The 25,594-nt window shown below is 48.0% G+C and overlaps 1 protein-coding gene across 4 annotated transcripts in view; it reads left to right on the forward strand.

The window, feature by feature from the left end:
• Window positions 1-25,594, forward strand: part of GRIK4 (glutamate ionotropic receptor kainate type subunit 4) — a 174,241-nt gene that overhangs the window by 77,536 nt on the left and 71,111 nt on the right. The window contains exon 1 of one of the 4 annotated variants that reach the window (XM_071798660.1): window positions 16,427-16,504. The exons of the other annotated variants lie outside the window; for them this stretch is intronic. The gene's annotated coding sequence lies outside the window, so the exon portion shown is untranslated. Of the gene's footprint in view, window positions 1-16,426; window positions 16,505-25,594 lie in introns of those variants that run through there. 4 annotated transcript variants of the gene reach the window in all.

Below are 25,594 nucleotides of genomic sequence, written 5' to 3' on the forward strand. Positions count from 1 at the left end.
GGGCAGCCTGGGCCAGGCTCTGCCACCCTCACCCCCAACAAGTTGCTTCTCCTCTTGCAGTGGAACCTCCTGTGTTCCAGTTTGCACCCATTGCCCCTTGTCCTGTCACTGGTTGTCACCCAGCAGAGCCTGGCTCCATCCTCCTGACGCTGCCCCTTTCCATATTGATCCCCAGGAATGAGTCCCCCTCAGTCTCCTCTTCTCCAGCTCCAGAGCCCCAGCTCCCTCAGCCTTTCCTCACACGGGAGATGCTCCACTCCCTTCAGCATCTTGGTGGCTGCGCTGGACTCTCTGCAGCAGTTCCCTGTCCTTCTGGAACTGAGGGGCCACAACTGGACACAATATTCCAGGTGTGGTCTCCCCAGGGCAGAGCAGAGGGGCAGGAGAACCTCTCTGACCTACTGACCACCCCCTTCTAACCCACCCCAGGTACCATTGGCTTCCTGGCCACAAGGGCCCAGTGCTGGCTCATGGTCACCCTGCTGCCCCCAGGACCCCCAGCTCCCTTTCCCCTACACTGCTCTCTAATAGGTCATTCCCCAACTTACACTGGAACCTGGGGTTGTTCCTGCCCAGATTCAAGACTCTACACTTGCCCTTGTTCTATTTCATTAAATGTTTACCTACCCAACTCTCCAGCCTGTCCAGGTCTCTGATGGCAGCACAGCTTCCAGTGTCACCACTCCTCCCAGCTTGGTGTCACCAGCAAACTTGCTGACACTCTATTCCCTCGTCCAAATCATTGATGAATATATTGGATAATACCGGCCCCTAGTTCAGATGTTCTCTTTGTGTTCGTACCCGATAAGAGACCCAGAACTTGCCCCTTTGATGCCACGTGCGCCTGCTTTGCCTCTTCTTGACTGAGCTCGTGTCTGGTTTCTTGGCCGGAATCTCACTGTTGGTTGTGAAACGATTCGCTGGGACTTCCTACCAGCCCTGGGATGGTAATTAAAGCATTTCCAGCCTTCAAAATTCCTTTGTGCTGTTGGGCTTCTGCAAGAAGCTGCAAAGTAGAGTGCTGTTTATGGTGTTTATCTCCAGGAGACCGGCACTGGTTGGAACCACGCACAGGTTGATTTGTCCTGGTGGTTGGGAAGAGGGAGAAGCACAAAGTCTGATGAAGCCAGGAGGTGAAATCTGGGGGGCCGTGGGTAGAAAAGCACTGAGGAGGACAGGAGAGAGAAGGGATGGCCCGGCCGCTGTTATAGCAAAGGTGATGTGCTGTAAAATGAGTGACGGCAATGCAAAATGCAGCAAATGACTAATGTTTCAGCCAGAGTAATTGTTTGGAGGATTGGCATTTCTAGTATGAAAAGATTTAGAGTAAGCTTTCAGTAAATAAAGGAGAAATTGGACCTGAAGTTCAGGGCCAAGATTTGACAGCCCAGGTTGAAACAAGAGGGAGTTGTTTTGCATATTTTAAGGAAAGAAAATCATTTCTCAAACTGCATTTTTATTCAATTGAATAGCGATCAGAAGGGCTAGACTGAAAAATCTTCATTCTGTACAGCAAACAGAACAAGCCTCACATCCCCGGGCTGTTGATGGCAGCGGCCATCCCGGTGCGCCCTGCAGAGCGAGAGGGGACCTGCCGTATCCACCACTGGGGCTTGGTCGCCAGGGCAGGGTGGAAATCCCTTTGTGATGGGCTGGATTTACTGGAGTCCGCACCTGGGATTTGAGGCTGTCTCGAAGATCAGGTTTGTGTAAACTAATGATCCCATTTTCTTGCTCCCTTGATCCATCTCGTGATCTTTCTGCTCTGTTCTTCAGCAAGGCCTTTTCCACCGGGTTAAATCAAAGCGCGAAACTCTGGTTATCCGAGTTAGATACTTAAGACCGGGGCAAATGAGATGCCATCAAACATCAGCTTTTGACTCTTGTTCTTTAAGGGTTTTGCCCATTATGTGTGCAGAAGAAGAGGTTCGTTAACGGGAACAGAGTGGTGTTCTAATAAGCTTTTATAAAGCTCTGTGGCTTCCAGATGGGCAGGGGTCACCATTTTTGGCCTCATTTCTTCTTGGACTCCTCTGGCCAGGATCAAGAGATTGGTTTAATGTTGAGTGTGCAGGTCTGGATGTGAGTAGTGAGGTGGGTTGCAAACTGGCTTAAAGAGAGAAGCCAGAGAGTGGTGGTCAATGGTGCGGAGTCCAGTTGGAGGCCAGTATCTAGTGGAGTGCCTCAGGGGTCAGTACTGGGGCCAATATTATTCAATATATTCATTAATGATTTAGACGAGGGAATTGAGTGTACTATCAGCAAGTTTGCTGATGACACTAAGCTGGGAGGAGTGGCTGACACGCCAGAAGGCTGTGCTGCCATCCAGCGGGACCTGGACAGGCTGGAGAGTTGGGCGGGGGATAATCTGATGGAATTTAACAAGGGAAAGTGTAGAGTCCTGCATCTGGGCAGGAACAATCCCAAGTTCCAGTATAGGTTGGGGCATGACCTATTAGAGAGCAGTGTAGGGGAAAGGGACCTGGGGGTCCTGGTGGACAACAGGATGACCATGAGCCAGCACTGTGCCCTTGTGGCCAGGAAGGCTAATGGCATCCTTGGGTGTATTACAAGGGGGGTGGTCAGTAGATCGAGAGAGGTCCTCCTTCCCCTCTACTCCGCCCTGGTGAGACCCCATCTAGAATATTGTGTTCAGTTCTGGGCCCCTCAGTTCAAGAAGGACAGGGAACTGCTGGAGAGGGTCCAGCGTAGGGCAACAAAGATGATTAAGGGAGTGGAGCATCTCCCTTATGAAGAAAGGCTGAGGGAGCTGGGGCTCTTTAGTTTGGAGAAGAGGAGACTGAGGGGTGACCTTATTAATGTTTATAAATATATAAAGGGTGAGTGCCATGAGGATGGAGTCAGGCTCTTCTCAGTGGCAAACAATGATAGGACAAGGGGCAATGGGATCAAGCTGGAACACAAGAGGTTCCACTTAAATTTGAGAAAGAACTTCTTCTCAGTGAGGGTAACAGAGCACTGGAACAGGCTGCCCAGGGAGGTTGTGGAGTCTCCTTCCCTGGAGACATTCAAAGCCCGCCTGGACACCTTCCTGTGCGACCTCACCTAGGCGTTCCTGCTCCAGCAGGGGGATTGGACTAGATGATCTTTTGAGGTCCCTTCCAATCCCAAACATACTGTGATACTGTGATACTGTGAAGGCTCAGGTTCAGGTCCTGGCTTGTGCGGGGACCAAGCTGGGAATGGGGCCGTCTCAGAATCATTTCGGTTGGGAGAAACCCTCAGGGTCATCAAGTCCAACCATAACCCGGCCTAACCCAGCCGTTGAACTCCATGTGGCTCGTGAGACCTTCCAGTTCTACCTGTCCAAGAGAGAATGAGCTGGGATCATGGAATAGGTTAGGCTGGAAAAAGACGCCAGCTTTTCACTGTGTCGTCATAGAATCATTTCGGTTGGAAGAGACCGTGCGCATTTCATGGGAAATTATCCCATTTTTCCCCCCATACAAACAGCTTTGAGTACATGTGTTTCCATAAGCTTAAGAACAGAAGTTTTGGAGCATGAGCTTGTATCTAGCACATAGTTTATGACCTGAATTATCTCCTGCACAGGAGGGTTACTGTGGCAGGACAGATAGTGGCTCCAACATCACCACCTCCAGGGCCTGATACATTAAGTCAATCTAAATTATCTCAAGACACGTCCTTGATGAAGTGAAACGCGCTGTGTTTGCCAACCCAGGCCCAGCAAGAGCTCTCGTGACGCACCTGTCGGAAGCCGCCGCGCGTGTGCTGCAGGATCTTCAGGGCGTAGTTGGATCGCTGACCTTTGCTGTTGAACTCGATGTGGCCGGTGAGACCTTCCAATTCTACCTGTCCAAGAGAGAATGAGTTGGAATCATGGAATCATGGAATCGGTTAGGTTGGAAAAGACGCCAGCTTTTCACCGTGTCGTCGCAGAATCATTTCGCTTGGAAGAGACCCTCAGGATCATCGAGTCCAACCATAACCTGACTCCAGCACTGAACCACATCCCTAAGAACCGTTGAAACCCCTCCAGGGATGGTGACTGCACCACTGCCCTGGGCAGCCTGTTCAATGCCCCACAGCCCTTTGGGGAACAATCTTTTCCTAATATCCAATCCTGGTGCAACTCGAGGCCGTTTCCTCCTGTCCCATCGCGTGCACCTCTCGGGGGTCACCGGTGTGTTCAGGGCTTTTAATCTCATGGGAGCCCTCAGATCTGAGCAACCACATAAAGCTGAACAAGGAGCTTTTTAAAAGGGACAGCAAGAGAACATGAAAACCATAAAAACCACCTGGCAAGAGGTGGAGCACCCCGGTGTGGGGAGCGGAAAGCACTGACCCCCCTTTTGATTTCTGATTTGGGGAGGAGATAAGAATCCCAAGGCAGAAACAGGTGCATCCGCTTGGATGCAATATCCTGCCAGGGCTTGTTGTGCCGGAGAGGAACCTTCACTCCAGAGACATTAAATATTAATAGCAGCAATAGAGACACGGATAAACAAGAGCGAGGTATAAACTGTTCATTTTGAGGGCATCGGTGTTAACTCTGGCAATATTGTATTACAGCCAGCTCGGGAACATGGGCCAAAGGCTTGTGCTGCATTCAAATCCCTGCGTTTCCACCTGTCCGTGTTGTTCTGACTTTTTGCCCAGCTCTGCCTTGCAGAAAAACCTCCCTGCCCCTGCTGCAGGGCGTCTGTAACCCAGCACCAACACCGTGCCTGGCGTCTGTGCGCTGTGTTTCCTCCTCCTGCTTCAGCGCTTCTGGTCCGTTCAGTTTGTTCTTGTCCTGGTTTTGTTAACAAACAAGTTTCTCTTTTAGCGAATTTGCCTGTCAGCTAAAGCTTCGTATCAGCTGCATTTTCTTGGAGAACCAGATACGTGTTTTGGTAGCCATAGCAATGGAATGCGAGGTCATTGATAAGGATGGATGAACATCTCGTGAGAGGGGCAACGAGAAACAGGTGACCGAAAACTGGCCAACTGAGTGTAACATCCCATTCACTTGATACTTCATATAAAAGTGGGAGATCACGAGGATCTCGTCCCTTTTCCTTATGGCGACATTAGGAGAGGACCTTGCGAATCGTCCCTGCAACCTGAGGCCAGTGACAGACTGAATCCAGCTCCGGTTGCTGCAGAGTCCAGTCCAGGACTTCGGGTGCTGGCTCTGCAGTTGCTGGGACTTTGAAGTTTGGTTTTGTATATTTTGTATTATTTTCTCTATTTTATCAGTAGCATTAGTAAAATATATTTAATTTCTCCAACTCTCTTCTCTCTGTCCTTCTTTCCCTCCCGATCGCCTGTCCTGAGTGGGAAGAGGGGAGAGGGAAGGGCAAAAGGGGGAAGTGGAGGTTAACAACACATCTGCCAGGGTTTGATTGTCACCCCGCAATCTTAACCCTCGACAGTTCTGCAGGTTGATAGCTGAACATTTACCCTCTAAACTCAAATATCTTTATGTTTGTATCTTATAAACTATCCAAGCTGCAGCCTCTTGGCGCATCAGTGCTATGGGAGACAGCAGAGATGCTTTGGTAGGACGGCGATGCTGAGAGGTGCATCAGTTCTCTTTGTGCCCAAGTGCCCCTGCAACATGGACCAACTTATTTATTTGAAAATACATGTTTAAAACTTAGCACTTAACGGGAATTCCTATGGCTTTTGTGGCAGTATTAGGTGTGTGGACTGGACAGTCTGATGTAACTCCTGGAGCTGGGTATGTAGGAAATACATTAAACATTTCCAGAGCACAGCATGGTGTTTGCTACTTAGATTAAGCAGCTTTCAGATGAGAAATGATTGTAAACCGTATTTTGGTAATGCAAACTATTATTGACTGGCCTCAAAGTGCAATCATTTATAACACATCAGTGTTTCTGCTGTAATTTTTAATGGATTCTTCTTTCCAAGGGGTGGAAGCGGGAGGCCGTTGCTGGCTGATGTGTCACACTGCAAGCAGCTGCATTTTGGGGTGTTTTGTGTGGTTCTGGGGGACACTTTTGGCTGCACCCCATTATTTAGGGAGGAATATATAGGGAGATGAGCGGCGCATGAGCCCTTGGGCCAACCTGCTAAAGATGCCTCTTTGAACAAGCCAATCTAGAAACTTCTTCCTGTTAAAAAGGGTTGGGGGAAGAGTTCCAGCTCCTCCTGCACATTAAGATGATGAAGCACTAATTGTGCGGAACGGCTGGGGCAGTGACGCGATCGTCTCGCCAAGCGACTCGGGGAGGTCCAGTGAAGCAGAACCATGGAGCTGGGCAGCTGCTGGCACACAGACCAAATATAATAATATAATTAATGGAAAAGAAAACAAACCCCAACCAACGGCTGCGGAGGGGAAAGAGCGGTAAAATGAGCCCTGCTCCGCCATCCAAAAGCTGACCGGTGGGGTTTAAAATCCCCTTTTAATAATGTATGCAGCAGCAAGGAAAATCAGACTGGGAATCGAAAGGTTTAATATTAGGAAGAAAATAAGGCAAATAAAATGCTGTTTAAAAATATGCTCCCCTTGTAAGTGAATTATATTAAGTTTCTTTTTTAGTGCCTTTGGGACAAGTGCGTAATGTAATCATTGGATTTTAGCGTGGCCAGACTCAATCTATTAAGGTGGTATTTGTACAGACGTTTTCAAGCATTAACAGGTGGTGAAGGGAAGATACTGAGTTTTTTGGTTCAAGATCTAATTAGTCCTTATACACATAGTCCTTATACCACTAAGCACATCCGAAAGCCCTGCTGGGGTTTCTGCACCCTCTTGGAGAATAAATTAATGGTACCAGTCACCTGCCTGGCTGGTCTGTAGAGTGAGTGCCTATAAACACATTACTAATCAAACCATGCTTAAAAGTAACCTGCAGAACTCCGTCATCACGGATTATCCATCTTCAAAGCCTGTATCTGTCTTTTATTGACCTTGGTATTTGCACAGAATATGAAGGATACTTTCTAGCCCTTTTTTTACACATGGTTGATAATCCATATTGATGAATCTTACCCTAGGTGTCGAGCATTTTTATTAAAGCTTTGGTAATGAGCTCAGTAAAACAATACTTCATCTTCTGTTTGGTGCAACTGGGAACTGGTAGGAAATAAGATGGTGGGATCTGTGACAGTTTGCTGCTTCTGGCCTACTGCATAGTGGTGCCATACTGTCATAACGTGCAAACCCAAGAGGTGTGACTCTTAGCACTCCAGTCCATGGTCACACTGCAGCAACAGCTCTGAGGCAGTGGTACCTGGAGTGGGATAGAAGGGGGTGGTCAGTAGGTCAGAGAGGTTCTCCTGCCCCTCTGCTCTGCCCTGGGGAGACCACACCTGGAATATTGTGTCCAGTTGTGGCCCCTCAGCTCCAGAAGGACAGGGAACTGCTGCAGAGAGTCCAGCGCAGCCACCAAGATGCTGAAGGGAGTGGAGCATCTCCCGTGTGAGGAAAGGCTGAGGGAGCTGGGGCTCTGGAGCTGGAGAAGAGGAGACTGAGGGGGGACTCATTCCTGGGGATCAATATGGAAAGGGGCAGTGTCAGGAGGATGGAGCCAGGCTCTTCTGGGTGACAACCAGTGACAGGACAAGGGGCAATGGGTGCAAACTGGAACACAGGAGGTTCCACTGCAAGAGGAGAAGCAACTTGTTGGGGGTGAGGGTGGCAGAGCCTGGCCCAGGCTGCCCAGGGAGGTTGTGGAGTCTCCTTCTCTGCAGACATTCAAACCCGCCTGGACCCCTTCCTGTGGAACCTCAGCTGGGTGTTCCTGCTCCATGGGGGATTGCACTGGATGAGTTTTCCAGGGCCCTTCCAACCCCTCACACTCTGGGATTCCGTTTCACAGAACTGCATGGCGTACTTAGAAAATGACCCTTGTCACTTATATTTATGTTATTAATTCACTCTACTGTGATAATTGGCGATGGTACAAGTCCCCTGTCATCTTTTCTGCTTAGAACACTTGAATGTAGTTTGTCTTAACATTGTCTATGGTGGTGGCATTTTAATTGAGGATGCTGCTGCAGTTTCTTGAAGAAGGTCTGAAGAGTATTTTGGGCGGTGGGAATGAAGGGTTCAATAGGCTGCAGGTAAATATCTGACTCATTTTTCCCTTGCTACCTGTGCTTCTGGCAGAAACATCTGGATGTCGCCCGTGCAGAACACCTGCCTGTACCCCAGAGAGGCACATAACCGCCTCCTCCCGCAGTATTAAACTGTCTTTTCTCAACAGAGACAGCTTAAAAGGGGAAGAAAAATATGGAGCAAAGTGTTTGGCTAATGCTCGCTTTCAGTGCACCAAGACTCGCTGTCGTTATTTCTTCCAGGATGGCTTTTGGTGGCACGGCGGGGAGATGGATGGAGCTATTGTGAGCACTGCGATGGGAGCCGGGCCGTGTGGAGGCAGGGGGAGAGGGCTGTGAATCTCTTGCGAGTGTATTCCAGCCAAGATCCGACACAGGCAGCAGATGTTGTGCTGGGTTAACGGGTGGGTTTTATAAATCCATTTCACCCTTGTTTGAATCTGTTGGTAAATGGCTGCTGTTTATAGCCAGCACGTGGATAGCCCCGTTGGCTGTTAGGTGCGGTACAAACCCGGGCAGGGCGGGAAGCAGGAGTTTCTGCTCTCAGGGGGTGAGGCACCATGGCAAACCAGCCCCGGTAGGGTCAGACGGGGCAGAGAATTCATGTTCGCTCGTGGCTCGAGCCGTTCTGTTCAATTCCAGCCGTTACAGCCCAGTTACACAGACAGATCCCCTGCTCATGGAGCTGAGGAAGCCGTGACATTCCCAGGCTCCCTTAAGAGCTCTGGTGTCACCTTTTGTGTGCTTGGTGAGCTGAATTATTTGTGATTATGTGAATTATTTGTGCTTCAGTTTACGTTTCCAGGAGCTTAATCTAACCAGCCTTTCCTATTTGGAGCTCAACTATTAAATCTGAAATTAGGAACGGGATAAAGGTAAAAACTTGTGTTTGCAAAGATGTTCTAAAGTGCAGTAATTAAATACTCGCCAACGTTTCTCTGGGGCTTTTCATCCATTCACCACAACTGGTGGTTTTATCAACGTGTGTCAGAAGAGAATGGCGGCAGTGGTGGGAGAGCTCACGGTGGAACCTCCACGGACGTCCAGGTGAGCGGGGTGCAGCTGGGAGCCAAGTTCGTTAAAATGATGTTTAATTTGTGTTTAATCTTGTCTGATTCTGGAGCCTGGGAGTCAGTTCGAACTCACGCTTACCAAAGCCAGCACCACATCCAAAGGCGCGGGGACAGGTTAATGTTGCTGTGCCTCCGTGATTAACATGTGCGTTTGCACTTTTTCATTAACAAGTTAGGTTATGTTTTAAATCCAGCGTCTGATTTTTGTTATTCACCGTGATTTCATCTTTTCGAAGTGAGGTGATTTTCCTTTCTTAATATTGGCGTAATCTTTCTCCCTGTCTATGGTTGGAGTTGATGATCCTGAAAACCGAAACCGAAATGATTCTATTGATGCCCTCAAGTCTCTGCCCCCTCCTCTTCCTCCCGCAGGGCTGGTGCTGGTGCCACTGAAAGGGACCAGAAGCTGTATCTGTGTCTGGGTGTACAAGGGTGGAACAAGGAAAAAGCCGAGCTGGAAAAACCTCTGTTCTTCTCCCCTTTCCCTCTCAGGGATCAAAGTCAGGGAGGCTCATGGGCCGACAAAACAGGCTTTTAAAAAATCATTGTGTGAACGTAGCACACTTGCAGTAAAAACAAGAACATTAACGATAGCCATGCCTGGAGTCCGAATTATTGTAACGCCATTTGTCTTGGTTATTGCAAAATATAACCTGCTGCAGAGCTCTGCTGAAGGGATCATAAAGTTTGTGTGAAAAGAGCTGGGAGCTAAACAGAAAAGGGTTTTAGGAAGAGATAACTAAATGTCTGCCCAAGTCATGTTGCTGTCACCCAGAGCCTTGGGCCCAGAACCGGACACAATATTCCAGGTGTGGTCTCCCCAGGGCAGAGCAGAGGGGCAGGAGAACCTCTCTGACCTACTGACCACCCCCTTCTAACCCACCCCAGGTCCCATTGGCTTCCTGGCCACAAGGGCCCAGTGCTGGCTCATGGTCACCCTGCTGTCCCCAGGACCCCCAGCTCCCTTTCCCTACACTGTTCTCCAACAGCTCGTTCCCCAACTTACACTGGAACCTGGGGTTGTTCCTGCCCAGATCCAAGTCTTGCCCTTGTTATATTGCATTAATTTGCTCGTGATCCAGCTTCAATGCACCGGTTGACTTGGGGTGAATGGGATGCATTTGTAAAAAGAGAGGTGACCTTAAAAAGGCCTCGGATACAGAAGACCTGGGCTCCTCATCTGTAGCATTTGAGCCCCTAATATTTGTGCCTCAAAATAGAGAGGAGGAGGTAATTGCTGTGAAGCCCCCAAAGGAAGTACACTTCATGGAGTTCCCCCTTGTTCTTCTCCACGTTTATTTGTAGTTAATAACACTGTGTGCTCATCCCAGGCTGAAACCAGGCTATAGATTTTGCAGTACTTTGTAATGGGAAGCCTCAAATGAAATTAAATGTATTTATTTCAAGCGTTTCTGTAGACAGGCTGCTGGGTAGCAGAGATGAAAAGAGGAGATGTCACTTAGTTTTTCCTTTTCAAAAGGAGCAATAAAGAGATTGTAGGTGATGTTATTCACGCGGTAGCCTCAGACAGTTCTGAGCTGCACAGTGGCATGGGGTGATAGTTCTGTGAATCTGTGCTACATAAGGCTGAACGTGTGCATGGTCCTGAGACTGGCTCAGCACCAAACCGCGGCTGCTTGGGATTCAGAGGCACAGATCTGGTCCCGATCAAACACAGAGCAGCATCCATAATTGCGTCTAGAAGGAAAAATATTTTCCTTTGGCCATCGTTGGGCTAATTATATTTGTCAATTGTAGTTGCACTCCAGAAATCAATAGAGAGCGGCGCCTTGTTTGGCCGGACTTGAGAGAAGGTGCATTTCTCCAGTCTTCCCTCGGCCCTGCAGCGATGGTGGTATTAGCAAACCTATATTTCCTGTCGTGTTTTCTGTTGTCTCGATCGCTTTAACTTAGTGCGATAACATTGGGAGCAAGAAATGTAGTGTTCTCCTTTTTCCTTTCCTTCTGTCTGTGTGTTTTCATATTTTAAATTAACCTCACTGACCCGAGTATTACATTTGTACTTCTACTGATTTGTAGGGTGTGCGATCCTTCCCCTTTCAGTAAGCAATATATATTCAAGACTGAAATTAAAGATGCGCGGGAAATGAAGTTGCTTCTGCTTGGTAGGGAAACTATTTCTGTCTGTGCTGATGAGGAAATGGGTCTGGGTGGTCTGAGGTGGGGCCACAGAATGAGGAGAAAAAGTAACTAAAAGAGCCAAGGAAATCCTCTGGCTCATCTCTTTTTTTACTTGAAAACTGTGTTAATGTGACAGTTCAAAAGAAAATAAAGAAATAGGGCTGGAGGTGAGAAAAGCACATGTGTAACTTCTCACTTACCGCTCCTGCCGCTTCTTGGAGTTGGCTGTTTCCCCTCTGATGTGTGAAATGTGAACGTGGCTCCCGAGTCTCGCTGCTCGCTCCCCATTGACCTCGTCAGGAACGCTGAATGAGGGAGGGGAATAAAAAAGAACAATAAATTGCTTTATGTAACCGCAGACAGGAAAGCCCTGCGCGTCCCCATCTGTCGCCTCGCTGTGCTCCGGGTTACCTCCATAGGAAAACTGACCTGAGGCGATGTGGTGTCGGGAGGGAATGCACATCCACCCTCGCAGGCTTGCTTCTGTGACCTGTTCCACTCTTAGAGCTACACCGGGCTTCACGTCTCGCAAGATTTATTCCCCGTCGTCTTGCTGATAATAAGCTCCTTTCATAATATTTTTTTCATTCGTATGCAAACATGTTGGTGTTGTCACTTATTTTGGTAGCTGCGTTGTGGTAACTGTCCCGTGCCTTAACCAGGTGGGTTTAATGGATAATGAGGGAAAAATCTCTGCTGCTCACAGGCTGGACCAGGTAAAGCGTGCGGGAACAGAAGGATTATCCCCCTCCGTTTGCAGCCGGGAGATGACATGAGGAGACTAATGGGAGGTTTTTAGCCGTAGTTAGAGATTTAACGGGCATTATAATCCAAGGCAGGGAGCTGGTGTGCTTTCAGAAGTTATTGCTGAGCCTGTCCTGTGTGCGTTCTGCCTGTTTGATGGCTGGGGCTGGACCTCCATTATTTTTAAGTGCCTCTGTAGCACAGGAAGCATAGGTGGTTAATTTAGCAGCCTCAGAGGCTCCCGTTCTCTCCTTCCCTTTTCAGGGCTGTGTCATGTAGGGAAGAGCAATGCAGACAGGCAGCATGGGGCTCAGAGGCTGCGTCCTGCCTTTCAAAGATGAATTTACCTGAAGAACGGATTGGAGATGGTGGCGCATGCAGGTGGAGCCCTCCTGGCTCCCCGGGGCTTGCAGGCTAATGGTGAGGACCAGAAAACGGGAGGTTTGGGGCTGTGGTTTTGGCCAGGGTTGCCTGTCCTGGGTTTCTTAAAACAAGTTTTGCTTTTAGTGAATTTGCCTGTCAGCTAAAGCCTTATTAGATGCACTCTCCTGAAAAGCCAGATCCATGTTTTGGTAGCCATAGCAATGGAATGCGAGGTCATTGATAAGAGTGGATGCACATCCTGTGAGAGGGGCAACGAGAAACAGGTGACCAAAAACTGACCAACTGTGTATAACATCCCATTCACCTGATACTTCATATAAAAGTGGGAGATCACGAGGATCTCGTCCCTTTTCCCTATGGTGACATTAGCAGAGGACCTTGTGAGTCGTCCCTGCAAACTGAGGCCAGTGACAGACTGAATCCAGCTCCGGTTGGCTGCGGAGTCCAGTCCAGGACTTCGGCTGCTGGGACTTTGAAGATTGGTTTTGTATATTTTGTATTATTTTCTCTATTTTATCAGTAGCATTAGTAAAACATCTTTAATTTCTCCAATTCTCTTCTCTCTGTCCTTCTTTCCCTCCCAATCGCCTGTGCTGAGTGGGAAGTGGGGAGAGGGAGGGATCAAGTTGGGAAGGAGAGGGGATAACAATACATCTGCCAGGGTTTTATTGTCCCCCCGCAATCAAAACCTCGACGTTGCCTTGCGCCGTCGTCTCCCCATTGCCCTGAGCATCCCTTTGGGGCTGGGGAGCCCATTGCTGGTGCCCTGCACCTCCCCAGGGAATCCTTCTGTGCCGAGAGGTTTTTCAACTGAATTTCCCGTCTCTTCATGCTGCTCTCATCCCTTTTCAGAGTCAACATCAATAAATGGCAGTTGAGCGAGGGGGGAGCGGTGTTTATCCCGTGGATGCCAGGCAGACAATGAACCTCGTCTTGCCCAGATGGCACGGGCTCCTCTCCAAGCAGATAAACGGGGCTGGTGCCATTGAAACGGGCCCAAACACGCCGAGTTACAGTGATAGTGTGGTAATTACGGTGCCTCCAGTGACCATCTGGACACACAAACTGATTTTCTATTTGGATAATAAAACCTCTCCTACGTCTCCAATATTAGCCATGTATGGGGATGCTAATTGATTTAATTGAAGCTCTCGACGTTGAGCCGTGGGTATTGTCAACTTTTTCAGTCTAGGTGGATTTTAATGTCCGTTTGAGGCCGGGGGTGGGGTGTGCGTGCTCTGCTCCTGACGCCAGCGCAGGGGGAGGACTGACGGACGTCCCGCGGTCTGGGACTCACGATGGGGGGAGACGGGGCTGCTGCTTCGGAGCCCCCTAAGCAAAGCGACACAACTTTGATGCTCTTGGTAGAGTCGTGTTAGCTCGGTGGTTGATTTTAACCAACAGTTGTCTTTCCGCGGTTTATTTATACATATACACATACATATAAGATTTTGGTGATGTAAAGAATGAAGTCATCGCCAAGGGATGGATATTCTTTGTTTTGTGCTTTAGTAGCATCTCACAGCTCTGGTTGTGAGCCGTGTACCCGGTCCTGCACCAACACCGAAACACACACAGCAAACATGCGTTCAGAGGCCTCCAGTCTAACAAGGGACCTCTCTATGCCTTTGAAAGAACTGTTTATAGGGCTTGTTTTAATGAGGGTTTTTTTGTGTGTGTGGTTTGAAACTCACCAGTTTTGGCCTAAAAGACCTTGTCTGCGGTTCTCATGCCAAAAAATTAGCTGAGTCTGTCTCTTTTTTTTCCCTTTTATGACCTTTTTCTAGCAGACAAACAAAACCAAAAAGAAAACCCATAACGTTGCAGCAAAGTTACCCACCTAAAGAAACAGCGACGCCGGGCTCTCGCAGAAGTGGCGTAGCCAGAACCAGCGCTATTAGAAACTGTTCCCCGTGACCTCAGGCTGTTACTTAGCACTGGGCAATATTCCTAATAATTAACACGCTCCATTGTGCTGAGGATATGTTGTAGTGTAACACCTGTGGTATCCGTGCCCCAGGATAAGCCAGCGTCCTTTGCACTTCACCTCTTCCCTTGTAGCCTTTTCCCGCTGTTCTTGAGGGAAATATTTTGGGTTTTTTCCCCTATCCTGTTGTTTAAAATAAGAGAGTTGTCGTGGCTCGTGTTGCCGTAATTTCCTGTTGGTTTTGCAGTGTCCAGATTCCTCATTAACTGCTTCATCAGGAACATGGGAAACGCGGCCAAGCGTTCTTTGTGTGAAAGGCGCGTTGAGTCTGGAGGGAATTAAACAACCTGCAAACAACCAAATTGCTGGCCTGCGATCTTTGTATCCCAGTAGGCAGCTGTTTGGGGAGAGGGACGTGGTTCTGCAGAGCAGGGGTGAGACTTTGGCTAAAGGTAGGAGGGCATCGCTCCTCTGGGGAGCTCTGGTGGGCTCCTTTTGGCTTTTGGGGTGAAGCGGTGGTGTGAAACCAGCAGCTGATCACAGCAAGAGTGGGGTGACTGCTTACATGTAAAATAGTTATCAGACCCCGTGCTTTGTGCCAGACCTTATTCCGTTAATCCCTGTTTGAAGAGATTCAGTGACACAGAGATGTCACACGTACATAGGGCTTAATGCAGAATGATGCTGTTGTGGGACATCTTGCTCCTTCCAACCTTAATAACCTTCAAGATTGCTGAAGCGTTGATCAACTGGTAGGTGGCCAGTCAAAACACCTCAGAGACCAGTACCAGGACCAGAACTATTCAATATATTCATCAATGATTTGGATGAGGGAATAGAGTGACTGTCAGCAAGTTTGCTGGTGACACCAAGCTGGGAGGAGTGGTGACACTGGAAGCTGTGCTGCCATCAGAGACCTGGACAGGCTGGAGAGCTGGGCGGGGAAACATTTAATGAAATAGAACAAGGGCAAGTGTAGAGTCTTGCATCGAGGCCAAAAAAACCCCAAATTGGTTCCCCTGGCACTGCCATCTTGAGCCCTGAGGAGATTCTGGTGCCACCATTTTGAGCTCTGAGGTGATTCTGGTGCCGTCATTTTGAGCCCTGAGGTGATTCTGGTGCCGCCATTTTGAGCCCTGAGGTGATTCTGGTGCCGCCATTTTGAGGCAGCTTGGGGGTCACTCCCTTGTTCTTTGATGATCTTTCGAGGTCCCTTCCAATCCCTGACATTCTGTGACATCCTGGGCTTCTAGGGTCAAAAAGCAGCCCCAGGCAGACATTCTGCAACGTGCAAAGCGTCCTCTGGTGCCACCAAAGGCAAATCCTGCAAGGCGCGCGTTGCGTGCTCGGGGCTCCCTGGGGAGGGTGGTTTGAAGCGCGATGTCAATCTGCTGGGGATTTTACTCGCGCTTCTCAAGGGTGGAGGCTCCTGTCAACTGGCTCTCACTGGAGACTTCAGCAATAATCTTCCCTGATGTCAGCGCATGTGTTAATTGGACTTGACAGATGATAATGAAGAGGCTGTAACTGAGAGAGGGTAGAGAGAATGTCATAACTCTTGGTGGGGGAGGAGAAAACAGAAAGGTCCAGATGTCCAGAAGTTACGTGAAGTAACCTGAGACATTAATCTTTGCTATTTCTGGTGCCAGAGGTGGTGGGTGCAGGAGAAAGGTGGTAATTCGAAGGTGGGCAACGTGCAAAGCTTCTTTTATTTATCCCCAGTTTGCATCATAGCTTGGTCTCGCTGTTAACCCGTTTGTGGAAATAAGCTTTTTGGTGAGGGATCCTCCTGTGTTGAGAAGGTCGTAGCTAACGTACCTGTGAACGGTATGGTTGCACCATTTACTCCTGCAAATATAGATGAGGAAATGGGGGTGGCTTTGCAGGTGCTGTGTGTTCAAGCACAAAGCTTGGAAGCAGAAAGTCGCACCATTTCCTGGAGCTGTAGTTCCATGTGCCGCATGGCTAAAGTGTAATTAGCCTTAACGAGCTTCATGAGTCTGGAAAACATTTTGTTTGCCTTCGCTAGAAGGTCAGCGTGTCCTCCCCTTGCTGGAGGCAATGGCTGCTGCTGGGTTGGAAGGTGCATGTTGGATTCGCTCTCTCTTCGGACCCTGACACTTCTGAAGTGCACGGCTCCCATTGCAACGAAACTGCAAAAACCGACTCCTTGCAATAGGTGGGTTTTACCTCCTCGGGGGCAGGACTGGCATCTAAATGCCGCTGCAGAACTGGGCTGTCTCGTAGCGCTGTGGACGGGGTACAGGCTGTTTCAGAGACTCCTGTGCGAGCAGTCAGTAGTTGCAGCCTCAAGTTGCTTTGTGATTCCGTAATGAAAAGAACAGCCTTGTTTATCGTCATCGAATCAGATAAAAGCGGCGTCTGGCAGATGCGTTTGTAGTGCGCTCAAAGGAGGATGCTGTGCGCCGGAGGCAGAGCTGAGAGCCCGCACAAGGACCCCGCTCTGCCGAGGCTGCTGCCGCTCCAGGATTAGTTTTAGCAAAGTCATCCTGTGATCCTTACTGCGAGGTTTCGGGGAGGACAGAAATCCGCCCGGCACAGCTCGTTCTGATGTGTGTTTCCTGATTGTGGGGTCTCATATTTTCCTGTAATTACCAGCAAACTGCCTGGGCAAGCACTGAAAGGCTTTTTGCTGCGTGGCAGGAGCGCAACGCCCGCTGATGAGTCAGGGAGGAAGAGCTCCTGCTTCGTGGGGAGGTGTTGGGGAGAGGGAGAGGAGACAGGGAGGAACAGCTGCCAGAGAGCTGTGGAATAAATGACATTTGGTTAAAGACACATTGGAAGATTAACGATGGAACTTAGAGTATGAAAGCAACAGGGCCTGAGTTCAGTATTAATGGAACCCATTTTCTTTGCCATCTCCTGCAGGAACTCTTTGGAAGTACAGAAGGGGGAAAATAACTTTACAGTAATAACTGTTATTTATATAAGGCAATAACGTCGGCTGTATCAAAATGTAAGCTTTCAAGGTAATAACTTGACCCTCACAACCCTTGTTATCCATTTAAAAGGCAATTTCTGTGATGGTGAATAGAGGAAATAGCTCAAATACTGCAACTGATCATAAACGAGGTTTATTTTAGTATTATCGTTATTAGCCAGTTCCCAATCTGGTACGATTGTGTTAAGAAAAAGGGAAAAGACTGGGAGAGATGAAGGAGTTGATAACCATCCTTGCAGAATTCATTGGGACCATTTGATGGGCTCGTTAGTGACTTAGGGCCTTGTCTTGGCTCCCTGCAGAGCTGATGTCCAATGTCCAATTGCAGTGTCGTTGATTCACATCCCATAAAGAGCAGCAAAAAATAAAGGTGCTTCCATCTTTGAACCTCAGAGAACTGCTCCTGTGCTCCACCTGGAAGCCATGGTGCTGGAAGCTGTCGTTGCAAGTACGGGGGAATGAGGACAGATTACTGAATGGTTCGTGAGGAGGGGCTGGGGGTAGCAGGGAAGGATGCGAATAATATTCTCGTGGTGGTCAAAATATAGCAGTGATTTGACAAGCTCTAATTTTTAATAACTGCTGGGTTTGTGAGCAGATGTGATAGATGAGCTTGAGCAAACCACAGCCTCACAAGGCTTTGCACTTCAGAGCAACGGGGCTGTGAGGCACTAAAACTGGGTGGAACCTCTCAGGCTCTGGGCGGTCAGAGTAAAAAGGTGAAAAAGAGGGAAGAAAGGGTTTTCCATAATCTTCCAATTAGAATGAGTGATAGACACGAGCTTCAATTCATCCCAGTTCAGAGCAGTGCCTGAATGGGAATTTTATCTTTAAACCTCAAGCGTCACGGAGTGCAATATTTCACGAGGGCCAGGTTTTTGCCTTTAGCTCTGCGTGTGCGGAGGTGGGGACTGTGATGCACAAAGTGAAGAGGGGTGGCAGGGAGTGGGTGACGGAGGGCTCTGGGTGTCGATGGGGAGACGGCAGTTTGCTGCCCCTTGGATATCTTGTGTGGGAAGAGGATGATAAAGCAGCTTTGTTTCTCCAGGCGAGTTCTGCTCGCTGGGATAATGAAAAAGAATGGGATCCATGAGGGCAGCTGACACAGCTCGCTGTCTCCGAGGTGTTTTCAGCGCTGTGTTAAGATGCCTTTTACAGACTTTGAGAACTAAGCAGAGAAACCTGGGCTTGCACTGCAGTGCGAGCTGGTCCCAGGTCTTCTCGTGCCTTGGCACGGTCCCCTGTCCTCCTGTCCTCCTGCCCTCCCCTCCACGGTGTCATTGCGCTGATTTATATTAAAAGTCTGTGGTGGGGTTCACCTCTTGCATGTATCCCCATTAAGGTTCTTGAAAGTAGGAGGATTTAATGATCTGTTCATTAATTAATTGGCATAAATGTTGCTTATTTACAACATAAACTCCAGCCTATGGATAACTCTGTTGTTTAATTAAGCTTATCACCGTGAGCCTGATCCAGTTCCTCGCTGCATTAATGTAACTAATTCAATATCCTCTCTAAGAAGCATCGTAACGAACTACAGGGGATGTAGTTCACCCCAGTGCTGCCCTGCTTCCCCAGGCGGTGTGGTTGGTTCTGGTTTGTGTCATCCGTGACCCGCTGTGGGTCCCGATCCCCCCTGCGTTACCGTGCTGCTGCTTCCGTCACGCCCGGCATCTGGGAGGCTGGAATAGCTTTTCCTTTGGGTTTCTTTCACTTTGTTCACTAAGAGTTTTTGTGTCTGATTCAATTTAGTCTGTGCAGCTGAGCTTTTTCTTTATCCTTGCCTCTTGCTTTCTTCCTCTTGACTCGCCCTTCCCTGTTTCTCTGTGGCATGTTTAAAACTTCTCCACATTGCACAGATGTAGGGGAATCTGTAATGAGCTCCCAAGCTGAAAGCAAAAGCTGTTTGCCTAAAAGTTGTTCTGTACTTACAGTTGTACTGGAAACCTCAGAGATTCTTTGGAGTAACTTCCAATCATCTTGTGGTTAATTTGTGTTGTGCCAGGGATTCTGCAGGCACTGTTTGACCCCCACGTAGGGATGGTCTGAGACAGATTACCTAGAGCAGGGTGTTACTTTGCAGCACTTCAAGCGCAGGAAACCCTTAGGACTCTGTAGATCCCTTCTCTCAAAAAGGAATCTCACAACAAAGTGAAACTGCTTGGTTTGGGTTTGTTTTCCAAATGAGAGCATCCAGCTGAGAGTTATCTTGGCCGCTTCAAAATGGACTTGGTCATGTTCCTTTGCTTCACAAAGACGAATGCTCCAGCAGCTCCCAGGTTGTGTTAGAGACGCCGCAGTTTGCAGCAGGCGCCAGAAAGCTCAGTGCAAAAAAGCAAAGGCCGTTCCCTTCCAGTAGCACATCATCGTTTTCTTAGCAAACAAGCACACAAGCTGGGGTGAGATGAATTAGCAGTTTGCTGCTCAGACGGATGGAGATGGAGGAAAATGGAGAGTCCAGGGAAAAGAGAATTCCTGGTTTGTTTTCTCATCCAGAAGCCAGGGGAAGAAGGTCCTCAGGGGAAAAAAGGCAGTGAGCAGAGCACACTGAAGAGGAAAGGCAGGAAGACATTAAAGTAACCTATTAAACTGCTGAAGGCTGAGTGGCAAAGAATAAATAAATAGAGGCTGTGTAGATTGATGGATATTGGTTCTGAAGGGCTTCCACATCTGGTGTGGCAGCTCTTTAGCATCTAATTTGAGTGTGACTCAGCAGGAAAAGATGTTTGTTCTACCAGCAAAGCAAAGAGATGAAAACAATCCCAAGGCACGTCAGTGAAGGGCTCGCATGTCATTGCTTTATAATTGGATCAAACTTTCCTGTAGTTTAATACATCAGGATCTTCTGCGACGGGGGCGAGGTTACCAATGTCACCTTTTCCCGCCATTGTTCGTCTTCTACTCAGGTCCTTGGTGGTCAACAAGGGTTTCTGAAGTCTCTTGGCGCGTTCAATCTGTTTATTTGCCATGTGGCCTTCTGGCGGACTCACTTGATCTCTTTGTACCTCTGCTTTTCATCCATCAGAAGAGAATGAAAGTAATCCCACCTACCGTTTGTCTTGTATGTTGAAGGGGATTGTCATTGTGTCTACATCCAGCATGGCAGGTCCTTGGATCCATCTTTTAGAGACTTGTAATAGCAACAATGGCTGATGATTTGTCACAAAAATAGAGCCCGTGCTAAATATCTGAAAGCAAAACCCTAGATCCCATTGCTACAGCATTTCCCCCCTTTTCACCTTGACATTGGGGACATGCCAACGCTATTTGCTGTCTCTGTATGCAATTAATCAGCTGGCTGAAGTAGCAGGATGCTGAAAGAACACACTGTAAATGCTGAAATCTCAGGTAGGGTTAAGAGGAAAGTGGTCACTAAAGGCCCCACTTACATAAACAGAAATCCACTGGCTTTAGAGGGGCCCCAGGTTCCTTAATCTTGAAGGATACCGGCGCTCCAAGAAGCGGTTCTGTGCAGAAAATGAAGTGTCAGTTCTGGAAATGCTGGCTCTGCTCACATCGCTGTCAGTTAAATCCCCGAGCGCTGTGTGTGTGCTGGAGTGGCCTTGGCTGCCACTGAATTACAGTGGAGAGCAGCTCTGGGATTTTGTGCTGCAGAACGTGCTCATTGTGGCTGCGACACCAGGAGAAGCGTCCCGTGCCGGCCGGGGCTCCGCGGCGGTTTGCTTTGCGCCTCCCCATCTTGTGCAGCCGCACTGTGCGTCGCCATCTCTCAAATCTATGATTACAACTATAAATCCTAGCGGACTTTCCCCATTTGTTTTTCAGCCTTTTTGTCTGCCTGGAGCTGGCCCTTGGGGTTTGTGCGGTTATTTTTCTTGTAGTTATGCTCTCCGCTGACTTAATTAAGCTCTTGCTTGTTTCCTGGTCTTGCCAAGTTTACTGGCCCCCCGGCGGGTCCCAGTGCTCTCCTCCTCAAAACCACAGCTGCTGCCGCTCACCTGAGACCGCGGAAATGGGCAGAAAACCTTCCTCTTGAAACTCAGCTGGAGGTGATTGAGACAAAAGACAGAAAAATGAGGTTTCTAACTTTGGTCAGTGTTTTTACTGGCCCCCTAAGAAAATAAGATTTAGGCACTTAGGTACTTAGCTTATGTGGATATGCATAAGTATCCACTGAGTAGCTCGTATTTTGTGGTGAACTGCAGTCCGGTTTGATAGACAGGCTTTTCGGAGATGCAGCAAATCTGTTATGAACACCTCCTGCTGCGGGCAAAGCTCCAGGGAAACAAAAAGGCATCTCCCCACAGCAGGTACACGTGCGCAGAAACAGGCTCTGAGGTGACTCTGGTGCTGCCATTTTGAGCCCTGAGGTGATTCTGGTGCCGCCATTTTGAGGCAGCTTGGGGGTCACTCCCTTGTTCTCCTGCCCCAAACAAACTGGAACACAGGAGGTTCCACTGCAAGAGGAGAAGCAACTTGTTGGGGGTGAGGGTGTCAGAGCCTGGCCCAGGCTGCCCAGGGAGGCTGTGGAGTCTCCTTCTCTGCAGACATTCAAACCCGCCTGGACCCCCTCCTGTGGAACCTCAGCTGGGTGTTCCTGCTCCATGGGGGATTGCACTGGATGAGCTTTCCAGGGCCCTTCAACCCCTGACACTCTGTGATTCTGTGGCTCTGGGGATGCCTCCATCGAAACGTGTCCCACTGTGCCTTCCTGTTGCTCCATTTTTAGCATTAGCCCTTTACCTCCTTCCCTTTTCTATCTGCCCACGTGAGATGGAGAGCCCTTCTTGTTCGTTCTTACAGCCTGCCTCACTAGAGGTCCCTTTCTTTCAGAGCTATAATAATTTCTTCCCATACGTAGGACTTATCTGGTTGCAAACACGCTGTTTGGATTCTTTAGCTGTAGCTGCAATGTGCCTCAGGTGTCTGTGATTCATGGGTTGTCCCCTTTGCAGGCTCGGGGAGGGCAGAGGAGGAGTGTGATGGCATCCTCTGTCTTGCTGGAAACTCCTGGTCTTGGAGCACGTTATTCTGATTTTATGTGCACAAAGCAATCATTAAAGAAGAGAAAAGAGGGGTTGTGCTTCAAGCAGTAGAAACTAAAGCTCATAGCTGTTTTTATTGTGTCTCCCCTTCTCTCTCTCTCCTGGATTAACTCTCTGTGGATAGAAGAAATGATAGAGAAGCTCCATTTAAATGCAGATTTCCAATGTTAGCCAAGAGCAATAAATAGCCCTGTGCTGCACTGATCAGACAAACATTATCAAGTCTCTTTGTGGAGGAGAGTTTATGGTTTTTGATTTTCTTTTTCCTTGATGAGATCCAGTTTCCTCTCAGAGTAATAGCATATGGATGACTTTTTATTTTATTTTTAAGCATCACTTTGGAGGTTATAATGGAAACATAATCCCACCTGTTTCTCCACTAGAGCAATACTCGACAGCTTTGTAATGAGGAAGCCTACAAAGTTCTTATCCTTTACTGCACTGACAGCCTGGTACTGTATGCAGTAGAGGAGAAATGTGCAAAATAAGGCAATTCTGCGACCGTATTTATTCAACTGCCCTGTCACATGGGTCCGAAACCCTGTGGTGTTACTGCTTACAGAACAGTGTTTTGCTGGTGTGTCTTTAGTCTGAAGGGTTCATGGTTTTGTGGCTGAAGACTCGGCAGCTCCAGCGGTAGGTCCAGGATCGTCTCGGTGCCTAAGCCCGGTCTTACTGAGGTTCCAGTTCTTAATGTGGGAGTCTGTTCCTCACGGGAACACAGAGGATTGGAGGACTGCTCACAGTATAAATCAGAAGAGGCTGTAGGTGTGATCTTAACCTGCCAGAGGAGACACCTGAGAAATACTGCGGATGCCTTTATATCTTTTTAACTTGGAGTGACAGCTTATGAGCCATGAAATATTGTGTTTACTAAGCCAGTGCTTTGCTAAATCTACATCTTCAAGAGATTACTTGAGATGGCGGTTGTATTTCCGAGCATGGCTTTACATCTCAATGGTGTGAAAAGCATCTGAGGAAATGTAGCAATATTTGATGAAGTTAACAGGGAAGGGTCAGCTGAACACTGTTGGTAGCAACGCGTAAACCTCCCAGTAACATCTGTTCCCTGTTACTGTTATAAAAACGCTACTTCATTAGGTCTTTGTTGGATCATGAATTAAGCGGTGATGTGTAGTAAAGCTCGCAAGTGCATCAGAGGGCACCGTCATGTCATCTTGTATTTGTTTGGCTACCACTAATAACTTGTTTCTAGTTCTTGCTGTTAAGCCATTAATTTTGAGCATTAGTTTTTGCATTGAAAATTGGCGGTTGATGGAAATTTGCAGTTGAAGTCACTTGTTGCTCAAATCTTGAGCAGCTGTAACGCGACTCTTTTCAGTGCATATCCAAATCTCTTCTGCTGTGTAGCTTCGTGGGTTCGTGTTAAGTGTAAGGCAAACCTGGGCGTATTAAGATAAAAAAGGGTTATTACTATATAAAGGATGTTTATCTATCAAGACTGGAATATCCCATAGGAAAAGGTGTTTCCAGCCGGTTCTCGCTGGCTTCGCTCAAAGCTGTTTAACTCTTATTCCATGTGAAATCCTAAGCAGCACTGGGTGCCGCAAACCCAGGTGCTCCTGACTCCCTCTGGAATGTTTTCCTCATGGTTCAGTCTAAATTGGAGACATTTATTATGGTGGGGAAGACAGAAGTGATTTTTGAGGCCAACAAAGTTCAAAGGCTTTGCTGTACGTTTTCAGGATTAACGATTTACTCGGCGCATCTTCTCATGTTTAATAGTCAGGAATAGATGAAAGGGAATATCTATAAAGGTTTTTCATTCATACTTAATGATGCCACTATTAGATGAGCTTCGGCACTGTGTCCCAAGCCGTGAAGTTTTTAAACCAACCTTTTTTAAACATTAAACGACCTTTTTCATCCACTAGCTTTAATAAATAAAGATTAGTTCAGCCTCATTACCTTGGCTGTTCCGGGGGCTGGTTTAATATGTGGCAAAACTAACTACTCTCCCACCTTCTCTCCATGGGATTCAGGCTGTTTCTAAATCTTGTCCCATGCTGTGAGCACTTTCCCCCTTATATATTTGCTGCAGAATTTGAATTCATTAGGGTAGTATGGAAAGGGGTTTGGTTTTGTTGTTGTGTGTCTGGGATATATATATATATCTATATAGATATATAGATATGTTTTCCTCAGCTGTAGGAAAGTTTTCAAGAGTTCGAAAAAGAAAAATGGAAAATCCCATCCTGAATAGAGACAAACAAATCCCTGTGCACCCATTCGTGCTTAGGCGTTCTGATGAAATCAGCTGAAATGCTTCCGTTTCAACCTTTTTATTTTTAAAATGCATTTAACTGTGCATTAGTGGAAGTGGATTTTGTTTGAAAACAGACTGTTGAAGAAAATACTTCAAAATGTTGTCCAGTGCAGTGATTTTGAAGCCTTAAATTAGAATATAATGAATCCCAGAATGCTGACACAGGCTTCCCCCCCACGGATCTCTAATTTTGCTGTGTCAGCACCTGGAGCGGCAGCAGCGTTTGGTGGCGTTCATCACGTTTAGTGCATTGCTTCACCGTTTCCTGGAAACGGGGCTGTCGTGCGAAGTTTACACAGTTGTGTGTAATGAGAAGCCGGAACCTGTTCGGGACTTGATTCTCTGTCTGCTGCTGCTTTCCTGGAGAACCGGGGAGCTGTGCAAGCTGATGTTGGATGTCTCCAGCTCCTTTGTAATTAAGAGCAGTCACCAGCCACACCGATGTCTTAAAAAACCTGTGATCTGTCATCCTGGCCTTAATGGAAAGCACAACCTTTTTCTTGCCTAATGAGATTAAGATTAACTACCCTAGCTTTGCGGATAATGATGGTGCTTGCGGGTTAGAGGAGATGGTGTCGCCTGAAGGGCCGGGAATGTTTGCCGAGACATCTGTGCGTATCGTGCAAGAGTTGCTGCGTGTAATTCAGTTTAGCTCCTGTAAAACTGGGAAAAAGTAGGAAGAGAAGGAGTTCCTAAGCTGATATCGCCAGGATACGAAGTAAGTCAGGTCGGTGTTGACTGCCTGTGCTTCACCAGTGCATTGGGTATCGAGTTCCCTTCCACAGACGGAGTTAGGGCGGGATGGGGAAGCAGAGATGCTCTCTGGTTTTGTCGTGGGAGAAGAGATCCCACTGGGATGAGCTGAGAAAAGAGCCCTGCTATGGGATGCAAGTTGGTTGTTGAAACTGTGCTTTGAGATTCAGGTTGGTCCAAAGCAAGCCTGGGGGACAGGAAAGCCGAAGTAAGAGGAGCCTGAACCCAAGGCCGATTTCCGCGTTAGGCTGGGCTGTGTTG

This window comes from Patagioenas fasciata, chromosome 24 (genome assembly GCF_037038585.1).
Source record: "Patagioenas fasciata isolate bPatFas1 chromosome 24, bPatFas1.hap1, whole genome shotgun sequence".
NCBI lineage: Eukaryota > Metazoa > Chordata > Aves > Columbiformes > Columbidae > Patagioenas > Patagioenas fasciata.